Below are 13218 nucleotides of genomic sequence, written 5' to 3'. Positions count from 1 at the left end.
GCTGGCATAGCTGGTCACGCCAGCCCTTTACCTCATGTGCTACAGCTAACGCATGGTGAAAAATGGGGGGATATCGGTGGCCTTTACAATTACAGTAAACCCAAAATATTGCTTGGATACCTTTGCTTACAGGAAATGGCCCAGCCCACCCCCACTGTCATTCATGACCAAGCAACCCTCTGAGTAATACTATCGCCCTACCGTGTCACCGAATGTGACATTTGTCCTTATAAGGGAAATTGTCAGCGACACGGTACATCATTTTAACCGTCAGAATTTCATATTTGATTTGGCCCAAAAAATCGTCAAAATAAAGAAAATTTCATGTTTTTAAGAAATTTGAGAAAACTTTGATTTGCATCGAGCAATTGAACCCATGACCTCTTGCTTTTGTCTAACCACTTCACCACCATAATAGCGGGCAGCAAGGCTTATGACTCATACCATGCTGTCGATCATTAGCACGTTGAAACTTACATTAAACATTAAAATAACACACTATTTATTGACTACCCAATTAAAATAGCACGCGCCGTAAAAAACGCCGACAGAAATTGATATTTTTTCCTGCAAAGTAATTATGCAGTATGTTGATGTGCCTACGCCATCCCTGAGCAAAATCAATATTTCCTTGTATGGTAGCTATCGTAGCCTAGCTGTCCCCCCTCGCGTGGAGTGGACTTGTCTTAATCTCCTTGCTTCTCTGTCACAAAGGACGAAGGGACATTGCCCGGTTTCTCTGCCTAGGATTAATAGATTCTGATAATTCTTCGGATTAACGATCTTCTTAGACAGGTAAGTCCATCCCTTGGACCACAACGTGGAAAAAGCCGACAAAATATTCCCCAAGTTCATCCTGACAGACGATTTTCTTTGGCAAATTTTCAATCTGTGATTCTGTATTATCGGCATACATTACATAAAATGTCGGCACGTGCCAAATTTGCTTGTATTGTGCTATGATTCTGCATTGAAACAGGTCCTGTTGTCTGGGACAATAGCCCAGAGCACGTCCTTCGCCCGTGTTTGGATTTTCATATCTTGACACAGAATGTTTATTGTGTTCTTGGGTAGAGTCTGAGAATAGAATTTGATAATCGACATAATAGCATGTTAATGATGAGACATGTGGTATGGTAGTCATTGACTCGGAACGCAGCTATTAGCTCTCGAAGTGGTAGGGTGTCTAACTAACAGAATATCCAGATCCCCTGTCTTTTACATTTGAGTAAAGAGTTCAAGACAAACTTATTTTCCCAATTGAATTGAAATAGAAATCTGAGGGGGAGTCTGATGTTCATCTCTGAGTATTGGAAATCCTTAACCTAAAATGAAGGTAAAGACTGGCGTGCCGGTCTTTTTTGAGTACCCGAATTTGTTCTTGATTTCCTTCATACGTGATGCAATAGACCTTTCTTAGGCATGTACATGAATTGTAGGTTTTGTAATGATGTCAGGCAGGATATTGTCAATCTCAGCCTACCCCCCCCCCTCCCTCCTCCACAGATGCACTTAGCTCTGTGTAGGCCTACACTGTCAACATTTTTGGTAACATGATGTGCACAGAGCAAAAATGTTTGGCAACCCAGAGAAATTGACTTCGCATTTATTTCGTCAACATCTCGGTAACAAATCGATCAGATGGCACCTCCACCGCATTCGATATCAGACTATAAACTCAAACTTAGCAGTCTTAGATTGGTGAAACTAGAGTATATACAAGTTTTGTTTCCCTAGAAAATGCTGGTCGTTAATTTCCTAAAGATGGATACTTGAACTATAAAACATAAACATCAAACATTTAACATAAAAACATTAGTTGTAGAATTGATCCCAGTTTTGGCCAAGTCAACACTCCAATTTATCACCATTCAAAACATGTCGTTAATTATCGACGGGTTAATAATGGATGATTATAAAAACATGGCATTGTGCCAACCACTTTATTGATGACAATGCAATTCATGCTAACAGTCGAATCTTGTCGGAAAAGGCAGGTTTGGCGACGACAGGGGTTCTTATCCACAATGAGATGATGTTTTGCTGGATGTGACAGATAATCCTTCCTTCTCTCAGAATTCACTCATTGGGATTTTTCACCTGCCACTACAGTTGGGCACTGATTGGGTTTTGATAAATCCAGGGTTCCTCTCCAAACAGACGTGATGTTGCGCTGGATGTGATAGATAAGGATGCCGTCAAATGAAGCTGGATTTTGGCCAATTCAAGCAGGGACGGAATGACGTCTACAGTAAAAAGAGTTCAGGTCACGCGCAAGGAGGATGGATGATACTGTATGAAACCACCATGACTGCCAGCTCCATCGCAGACCTAATATACAAATGCATTGTTCTTCATAACAAAAAGAAATCTAATCTATTTCAATATAAAGATTTATGACCAGACCATAATTGTGCAAGTTGTCAGCAATAACTTCACCTGCGCAGGTACACAGCTGTGTGCATGCTACATGCACGCATGCATATCAATTAAGGGTGCATGCGTATCGGAATTAAAAACACATGCCCAATAGGAAACTTGCAGTATGACACATGCAGCATGTACATAATTCACAACTGTACACATGCTTCATGCACGCATGTGTATCAATGACGGTCACATGCGTATCAGATTAGAACATGCATGTGAATCTGAACACATGCACTGTGACTTTCGCATGCACTTTCGTAATGACGCTGCAGGCAGAAATCCATACAATAAAATTAAACTTTCGTTTGATTTACGTGCCTGAGGTAATCTTTATACTATAGATAAATAACAAACTGTTATGAATGCTGTTGTGATGAAAATTGCTGCGATGTCCACAACATCATAAAGTTAAATGAAAAATATTTTGTCCGAGTAAGATTATTGATCCCGACATTTGAGTTCTTTATATGATGCAGTATCATGTTGAAATTGAATGTATGTACAGTGAAACTACCCTTAACAAACACCTCTTTTATAGGAGGATACCCTCTCTGATAAGGACACTGATTTTGGTCCCGAATTGATCAATTCCATTCAATTTGACCTCCTCTCTAATGAGGACACCTTTCTATTGAGGACTGCACTTGTCAGACCCAAGATTGTCCTTAATAGAGAGGTTCTACTGTGCAGTAGGACACCCTTGGGAATGATGTTGTCACTTGAGAGGTGTCCTGATTACAGAGGTCAAAATCTATGGAATTGACCAATACTGAACCGAATGCAATGTCCTTATTAGAGAGGTGTCCTTTATAGAGGGGTGTATGCTGTGGGAGGTCACGTCCAATGTACATCAGCCAATAAAAGTAGGTCAGAAATCGAATTGAGTTATCCTTGAAAACGAAGCCATGGGCGGGCCCCCGTATTGATAATGACCCACCATTTCAGTTCATCTTGTGCCTTAGGCAATGTTTCTCTATTTTCATCAAGTGATTGACACAGAATATTGCTGCATAAATGCTACATGAGCTTTTCATGAATTATCGATCTTGCATCTTGTGGATGCAGTGTGTATGTCCTCGGATGATGTCATATATTGTAGGAGTGTTAGCCTGGGGCTAAATGCACGTGGTGTCTTTGATGTAGACTGATATTTAGCTCATGAAGATGAATATTTATATCGTGTGCATAGTATAGTCCCCGCTTTGCATCAGACTGATTTTGCCTCGAGCGATTAGGGGGTCATTGGCTGGTTCAAGCAGAAGGATGTAAGAAGCTTGAAGTCTGCAGAAGCAACAAAGGTTTGTTGGTGCCCAGGGTCATAGCTAGAGTGGGGACTAATGGCTCCCAACCGTCACAAGGCAGATTTCAGTTGATTTTTGGAATATTGGGGCCAAAGGCTGTTCCACCCATGACCAAATAGCTGGCTACAAGCCTGAATGCAAGTTATGCTGGGGGAGGGGGCCCTTCACTAATCTGGGTATGCGAGGGAAGTGTGTTGTATAGCTCATGCAAATTCGCCTTGATAGAGAGTGTGTCTGCTGACAAAGCTGTCCGCTGAATGAGGTTCTACTTAAGTTACATTCTCAACAGGGGCAGGACAATGGCCCTTTTGCAACCTGATATGCAATTCAGAACTCCGTGCCAAGCCAAATATTCAGAATATTGACATAGTTCAGTCGCCTGACACACCTTTATATCAAAAAGACTCCAGCATTGTTTACCTTACAAATTTGTCAGTAATTGTCGATAATTTGCTTAGTCAAAAAATGCAACACGCCCATTTGAGGAAAAAAACAAAATATTATTCAAAATAAACAATAAAAAATTGAGCCAGAAAGTAATTTGCCAATCAAATCTCTAAAATAAGAGTAATTTTGCTGTTCAAAGTCAAGAATGCCATTTTTTGCTTACTTGCTATACAAAACCTTGCGTAGGCCAAAATATCATGCTACATTGGAGTTGTAGGTGTAGAGAGCACATCTAACCTTTCCTACAAAACTTTTTCCACCCACGAACGTCATATTATCGACAAAACGTGCAGAGAAAAATAGATTTTCGACTTTGACTACAAGCCACTTGCAGTCAGTGGGAGTGTGGATACGGTTGCTAAGGGGGTGTCGCCGATGGTTGCTAACGACAACCTGTTTCTTTGGAGGCAGGTGTTTGAGTGGTTTAGACGATACCTGTAGGAATAGGTTGCATTCGGAGTTGATGAGGCAGAATTATCAAACTGATGAGTTGGAGGTGTTTTGTTCTTTGATTTATGATGTGTTTCTATCTTACTGCAAGAAAAATAGTGGAGACTTGATACACACCAACATGATGCGCCCTCGATGAAAAACTCACTTATCGGGTAGATGTTTGTAAGATACGTTCTCTTGTACTATGTATGAGAACCACAACATTTTAGGGCCTCTTGATTTTTGCAATACAGGAAAATGCTTTTGAAAAAATAAGCTTTGCACAATTTTTTTGACACAGATTATAAAATTCCTTTCTCTTTCCATAACAAAAAATATTTTTGGAAAAATCTGAGTAGAATCTAAATTATTCCCAAAATCTGCGAAAAACAAACACCCGTGTTAAAAATAGCGGACAGTTATCTGGCAAGGGGAGAAGTTTTCTTCAGTCTTCTCAAAAAGAAGGCCCCCCCTAAGCAATCATCTTGAAGACCACCCGTCTCAAGCTGATCATGTCATAGCAAGGTCTTCTCCAGGAATTGTAGAGTGTCGTAGGGATCCCTCGGTCCTCTGTGCTCATTTCTACCACGGATATCCGAACAGGCCAGACGTCTCGAATGGCGATCAAAGAAGATTCTATACCACATTTTCGTCATTTGATGATAAGCTCCAACAGAAATACAGTGGCAGTTGTCTGACAACAATCGTCCGTGTGCACCCAAAACGAATTCAGTGTTGAGGGCCTGGTTGTTCAAAGCCTGGTTAGTTCAGCAACCCGTGAGTTTTAGCGGACGCTACTAAACTTAGCGGAACCCTTGGCAGAACCCCATAGCCGAGCCCTTGAGATTAATGGTAGCATTGCGACAGCTAACTCTAAAGAAGCAAACTTGGTGGCACGCTAAGATAGCGGTGCTTTGTGGTTGCCAAACCACTGTTAGTAGAGGCAGAGCTTTGAAGAACCCGGCCTAGACTCTTATATGAACTCAGCAGCAGATGTTGCTTCCGGAAACAAAGAAGACCAGATAGTGTGAATAATTGATAGGTATCTGATCTCCCCCTTTGTGAGCATGTCGTGTGACAAACTGTTCGAAGTGAAAGTCGAATCGTTGTTTTTCTGCTCGTAACAATTTATCATTCAGCAAAGGTAATCCTGAATAATAAATATGGAGACGTTGTGAACTTAGTCGCAGGTGTTGCATCCGGAAGCAGAGAAGACAAGATCGTGTGAAGAATTGATAGATATAAGTTGTCTCCCTTTGTGAGCTGATCTTTGGTAATTGCCCGAAAAAACCTAAATGTGTGTCCTCTTATATCATTGTTTGTTCTGTTTAACTGGTTAAACCTTGAGGCCTAGGCGTCTTTCTCGATTAAGTAAATAAATCTGATTGATTTGATAGATAAATATGAAGCTGGGCCCATTCAAAAGAGAGGTTAAATAGCTGTGACATTTAATTTCATCAGAATAATGCCTAGTATTGAGAAAGACATATTGGTATATTTTGTGAGTCACTGATAAAGTAACAATGCTGGTAGCATACTGGCTTAAAGTTATCATTGAGAAAGGTCACATTCCTAAAGGGCATTCCATATGTCATGAAATCGAATGATAACAACAATAGGAAAAATCCATGTGTTGAAATCGGTATCAAAAGTCAAAACTAAAAGTTTGCTTTCTTATATAAGGTTGAAGTTTTCTGAGGACTGGTCCTTGCTCAAAGTGCTTCGTCATCTCAGAATCTTTCGGGATGTCAAAAAGGGACAATATAGGCAGCAGCTAGGCAGGCACGAAAAAGTTATACAAAGTCGCCAATAGGGGTCTCTCACATCTCACAGTACGTCGAAATGATTCACGTTTGTACAAGGAATTCATTTAGTGCTAAATCTGACATGACCCAGGGCCCTTACTGTGTATATTAGTCACCTGAAGATGGCCAAATTAGCCCCTCTACTCCCGTCTATAGGAGCAGCTACTAAAGTCAGAACCTTGCCATACCAGCCATCCATTTCTCTGTCCTGATACCATGTTATGTTTACTCTTAATCACCCTCTCTGCGGTTGCATCAATCCAAATTTAAGAGATCAGCTGCTTAATGAGACATGTATCCCGCCACACACGTTGTTAATCTCTGTGCTGATGCTGTAGATGTCGACGGCAACGGTTGCCTAGCAACCAGTCCCTTTGATCAGGTACAAGCATTTGTAATTTCTCCTGTGACGCGGGAGGTTTTGGTCTGGTTTCCTTATATAGCATTGTTACAATGCCGGCTCATTAGATCAAATACGGGTTGGTTGTGCTGGTGTAATTTCAATTTCGTTGAGATAGGCTGGTGTATATGCATCACCCAACACGTGATCTAAGGTCTACTGAAAAGATCCTCTCCACACCTAGGTTCAAGGCGCGAACTTTGGTGCAAAGGCGTTCCAGGTTGCAGCTCCAGTGCTCTAGAATAGTCCAGGCCATAGCATACGTCAGAGGGACATTCTGGCCAATTCCGAAAGGCTCTGAAAACTTACCTATTCAGGAGACACTTTACACAGTGGACTGACAAGTGGGGGGTACTCTTGAATATTTATATTCTAAGTTGAAACAGTGCCTTACAAATTTAATATTACTTACTTACATAATTCTGTGCCCAAGCCTTTTCCATGTTCCCTTTGAAGGAGAACTAAGTATCAAGTAGGGGTCCTCTGGAGGGGGTGGTGTGGTTGAAATTGCAATAATTCTGTCTCCGTAGCCCTCCCTACCCCCTTACAAGGGAATAGATCAAGTGGGAGGTCCTCTTGAGGGATGTTGAGAGATTCCGCCTCCAAAGCCCTCCTCAGGACCCACACACTGGAAATTGTTTGCTCGTTATGCATTTGTGGTGATTTGTCCAAGCTTCAGCTGCCAACACCCACAGAAGAGTTTTGTGAATTGCAGCTAGTCGTTCAGAGTCTCCACAATGAGGTTGGTGGGTGCAATTATTGACTCAATGTCTTTACAGCCCCGATGATGGATTAAATTGCCTTATCAACGCATATCAATCTGACCCCAGCGCCCTGATCAGTTGGTAACCATAGCCACAACTGTGTAATGGTTTCCTCACAGATGTGGAGTGGAGAAAATCGGCTTCTGCACATTAGGAAGCGCTTTGGTACAGTGAAAGAGTCTGACTTGTGATTGGAAGGTTGTAAGTTCGAGGCCCAGTCCAGTGTCCCTCGGTGCTTTCATCTGCCTGACATGGCCGAGTGTCGCACAGCATCTGGTCTCCTTGGTTTCTATAGAAATGTTTTGGGACTAGGCGGCGTAAAGATTGTAAAGTGCTTTGACTTGTTTGAGAAAGTAATTGTACAGTATAGACCTTAATCAAAAGAAGTTGCAGCAGCTGCCTTTATGGTGGGGTTGGTTTCTGGGGGAATCTTGACCCAATCTCCAAATAATGCTCTGTCCTTCACCAGTTGATGGTGTCAACACTCTAATCCTTTCCATATTCCAACACGCTGGAAGTGTTTGCTAAGCAGATAAACGCCGCCTAATCACCTCCTATGAATGAAATCTTGAAAGCGTTAAGAGTGCAAGGAAATTCATGACGCTCGTGTGACTATGGTAACCATTCTATCGAGACGTTTGTGAAATTGTCTTCTCTGGTTTCTGTCTGAAGCCAACGAATTGATTCTTGATATTAACTAAGAAGCCTTGGGTGATCATTTCCTACAATTACAAATCTATGGTTTGATTTGAATGGATGGTCATTCAAAGGTATCCGGTTTGCTTGCCTTGTATCCTGGTTAGATTTGTGGACATTTAATTTCATCGTCAGACCGCCAGATTTTTTGCCAGACATTTGGATTCCATAGCCAGATATCACAACTTTTTGCCAGACATTTGTGTGTCACGGCCAGATATCTCAGTTCCACGGCCAAATATCCAAACTTTTGCAGGATATCTGGGTCTCACAAACATCTGGTTTCCATTGTCAAATATCCAAATCTGGGTCTCATGGCCAGACATCTAAGTTCCATACCCAAATGTCCGAATTTTTTGCCAAACATCTGGGTCTCATGGCTGGACCTTTGGGTTTTGTTGCTATATCCAGGTTTCAGGCACTCGTGAAAGATTAAAGGGGTGAAATCGATGCCCTTGGAATCAGATTGGGGAAATAGCCCTCATTGCATGTTTGTGCTGCGAGTCTGCGTCTGACAACTTAAGACAATGTTGGAGGTATTTGCTATTCAACTCAGGTCAGGATTTGTCCTCGTTGGGTTAATCTTTCGATACAAGGAAGAATAAACAGCAACATACATCAAAGATGGGCTATTTCTGTTTCCGATAGAGGCAGACTGAGCATCAAAGAGTGATGATCCTCTCAGTAATCTTAATAATATTCCTTTAGTAATCTTCATAATCATGTTTAACCGACCGAGTTTCTTTGAGGACGATATACCGAGATATTGGTTAAGTTTATTAGGGAAATCAGTTACAAAGGATAGATATAAAAGGAAATGCATGGGCTTTTATTTAGCTGTCTCGGGTAGCTTATCTATTGTAACCATGTGAATATCAGTTGTAGGTTAGAATCTTATGTTGACCCATATTGCTTGTGACCTTTGGCGAGTCACTTTCTAGTATATGAGCAGACCTCTGTATATGAACCCTTAAAGGGTACACCAGTATAAGTGTTTTGCTAGCAGATTCGTTTGGCCACTACACCATACCAGCAACAACCAATTTATTTCTTCTTGAGATTTTCAATATCCGAGCCGAAGTTGTTATGATTTTGGACACTGCATACAATATCCAATAGAATATGCCTGCCTCTTGTAGCTGTATCATATCCACCCGACTAATATTGATTCAGTAATATCATTTCCATTCCCACCCTTACCTCTATTAGCATATTATTTATCATACTATTACCCTCGGCGATTCACCAATTGGATGTAGAGCAACAAGACTTGCCTTGATAATCACGCTTCTATTTCCCGTGGGTTTGGACTGTTTAACATGGGTGTAAACATTTGGTGTTGAAACTACTAACGTTATATATGATATATTACACACATCTTTTGATAACTCTAAAACACCTAGGTTACAATGTTTCATTTTTGTAATGGTTTATGCATTAGCCTCGTTTTGATCACATACGTTTTAGTGGGACTGCCATGACCTCTCCAAATGGTATAGAATGTGTCAAAGCAGATTCTCAGCAGATTATGCCTGAAATATATCCGGTGTGAGGTTATCAAGAATTGAAATTGATACCACAATGTCATCAGTATTGGTTCTCTCAACAAATACTATTTAGGTAAAAGTGTAATTCAACTAAAGCATGTAAAACATTGGCTGCTTTGCCTCAATTTTGGCCAACATTGTAGCTCCACCCTTACGGTGTTTGGTGTGACCACCAATACTTCCAATTTCAGTACCAATTCCGTAAACCATCTCATAGAACATACTCTTTATGCATCTGCAGGCACTCAAATCACTATAATCTATAATCTGGCATATCCAAGATCTATCGATCTAAGCACTTTCCATAAATTACAAGTTTGGTACCTCTCAAGCAGCCCTTCAGCCAGATCACACTCCAATCCATATATCACATTCTACGATGTATTTCCCATCCCTCCAAATCTCACATGATCTCGTATATCGATCACACTTTCCATAAATGCCAAGTATCGTGGCATTCAAAGGACTCACTTAGCTGGATGACAACATCGATTTGTCTGTAAACCGCAAAAATGGCTGTGTTCCAGTATTTTGTGTACTTGTACAGTGATGGTATTGGGCTGATAGAATTTGATTTCATGGTTGATATCAGCCTATAAGCAAATGAGGGATGCAACAAGGAACATTACTTGGGACATAACTGTAGCAGTCGTGATCTTTATCCTGGTACGTTCTGCTATGAACAGAATGTACTTTTCACATCACCAATGACTCAATCTGCATCCAGATGGGATTCCATCGAAAAACTATTATAAAAACTAAATCAACAAGCTGAATGCAAATTCAATTTCATGATCTCGCCAACTGGGGGATTTTGTGTCAACGCGCTTCCCCATCAAACTAATAATCGAGTTTGACAGCAACGATAGAGTGAAAACTAATTACAGTCCTGTCGTGGGATGCAACGATGACACACTGTTGAAATTATGCACAGCGTTAGCACTGCGTATATTTCCCGCGGTCAGCTACCATGGCTATTGATTTTTTCACACAGTCGGCTGGCGTGTTATCGAGTGACAGTGGTGAAGACAGTCTGATGAGGTCAGAGGTTAACTCATCGAGATTATCTTGTAAGATGCTTTTGTTGAAAAAAAATGATGTAGGAATGTTCTGGTGATGAGAAATATTCAAATGGGATGATGGGGGAGAGGCACATGTTGCTCTTAGCTTGGCAGGGTGAGATGGCCCTGGTGGTTCAATCTGATTACATCAGTTTCTTCCATTTTTTCCTGATGTCGTTTAGGCTCATCTTCTGCGCGACATGCACCTTGTTTTGCTGTGATGGGTCATTGTTCATCTCAGTATGAGATAAGTTTATGAGGGTCTGAGACTAGACGCTGTGGTCCCTTGTACCTCAGTTTCTATGCCAGGGAAAGTGAAAGATCCCACACAGGTGGACAGTAGCCTATAGTGGACTACATACCTCCGGCAAATATCCAATAGGGTTACGAAGCGGGTTGCTAAAAAGATGACATCCACAAGTTTCTATACATCACGCAATGCATCCACTGACACAAACATGACCCTTGACTTTATAAAGCCAAAACACTCATTTTCACTCCCTTCCGCTCCAGTCGTGCCATCGACCAGCCGTCTAGCTGTGGAGTTTTTGTATACAAGCCATCTAATTTAGTCAACGAATCGATATTTGCTTTCTTTAGAAGATAGACACTTAGAAGGAAGATTGACTGGAGTGCATATGTCAGGGGTCGTTAGTACACCCGTCTGTTGGTACCTCGGAAATAAGTGATGTGGGATGGAATTGAAAGCTGACAAATTTGAGAATTTATGAAGAAAACTGTAGGGTGCATATGTCAGGGGGCTTTTTTATATCCGCCTGGTGGTATATAGCTCAGAAATCAATGATGTGGGGTGGAGTTTGGCTGACGGATTTGAAAATTTATGAGAAAAACTGATGTCAGGGTTGGTTTGTATATCCGTTTGGTGATACCTCAGAAATCAGTGTGGTGGAGTTGTAGGCTGACAAATTGGACTGGTTTCCTTCGGACAGGCTACTTTAGAATGATATTAAAGGAAATCTATGCTGCCAAAGAGAGTTGTCCTCTCTATCACATGTCCCCAGAACAGCAAGATTCTTTTACCAATCCACTGAACTCTCTAGACGCAGCGAATTAAGGATTCGTTGCAACAAACTGGCTGAATCTGTTTACATTGTAACATTGCCTGTTTTTCAACAAGGGCAGACGCATGAATGTCCATCACCTTCAAAAACGTAATACTGGCCACAACTGACCGCAAAGTGGAAGTCGAGTTGCTCTGGATGAAAATGTTCGTGATTTGTAATTCGTGAGATGTGCAAGATCTCACTCATTTTGACTCATTCCGTATCTTGATGAATTAATTGCAACCTAATTAGTACATATCATTAGACATTAAGCATACATTTAATGTCATCATCAGTTAGATATGGTCGGAATCATCCCGGGGTGTGACAGATGGCGTCTGGATCCTGACATGATCCGGTCATGTCTGATGATTCACCAACACACCCTATCTGAGCCTTTCGAGATTTCTCTGTTGCATTAATCAGGAAATATACTGTTTACCGCTTAACTTTCACACTGTTTTATCATTTGCAATTCGGAAAAATTTCTTAGAAAAAAATATAATGTTCTCGATTTTTATTTTTTAAACGAAACAGAACACTTTTCGCGACTTTTATAAATGAAAACCATGTTGAAGAGATATGAGAGTGTGCGCGTATGATGTTTACAAATTAGCCATGACGTCATCAGATATCCATATGTATAGGATGCACCAAAAATGCTCCAGCCATAATCCAGTTTAATTTAGCTGTACGCAGCTTAACCGCATCTTTTGGCGGGAATACATGGAATAGAAAGTTTGAACCACTGGTAGCAGGGACAGAACACGAGCAGAATCTGCTTTCAAATCTTCGAGCAAAATCACAGGAAAGCTAGATGATTTGGAAATTCTGATAACATCAAGCATGCCATATCTATCTCATGTCTGTCCAAAATTGCCCTCATATTCCGATATTTCAACTTACGACCAGAAAATCCACAAATACCTTCTAAATCTGGTAATTCTCGTCTTGAGTCTGAAGAGATGATATGACCAGATCAAGCCAGATTCATCAGAGTCTCTCTCTGAAATCTATGAGGAGGCTGCAACCATATTTTAAACAGATGCAGCACGTAATTAGCCGACAGTAGACAGGGCTTATGGAATTAATGAGGAATTACTCCATGACACACTATAACACTTGGTGAATCATAGAAGGGGTGATGGACATCATAACCCTTTCCTGTTTGTCAGGGGCGAATCCAGGAGCTCAAAAGGACCAGGCGTGCCCTGCATTTCTCATCAAAATTCCTGGTGTGTTCCAAAAGTGTTATGGTCAAGTTCAAAGCT

The 13218-nt window shown here is 41.1% G+C and overlaps 1 protein-coding gene across 18 annotated transcripts in view; it reads left to right on the top strand.

The window, feature by feature from the left end:
* The window catches only part of LOC135502760 (protein scribble homolog), a 112905-nt gene that overhangs the window by 82940 nt on the left and 16747 nt on the right, over positions 1-13218 (top strand). The window lies entirely within an intron of this gene.

The sequence above is a fragment of the Lineus longissimus genome, chromosome 19 (genome assembly GCF_910592395.1).
Source record: "Lineus longissimus chromosome 19, tnLinLong1.2, whole genome shotgun sequence".
Taxonomy (NCBI): domain Eukaryota; kingdom Metazoa; phylum Nemertea; class Pilidiophora; order Heteronemertea; family Lineidae; genus Lineus; species Lineus longissimus.
This window is presented reverse-complemented; position numbering and strand designations above follow the sequence as displayed.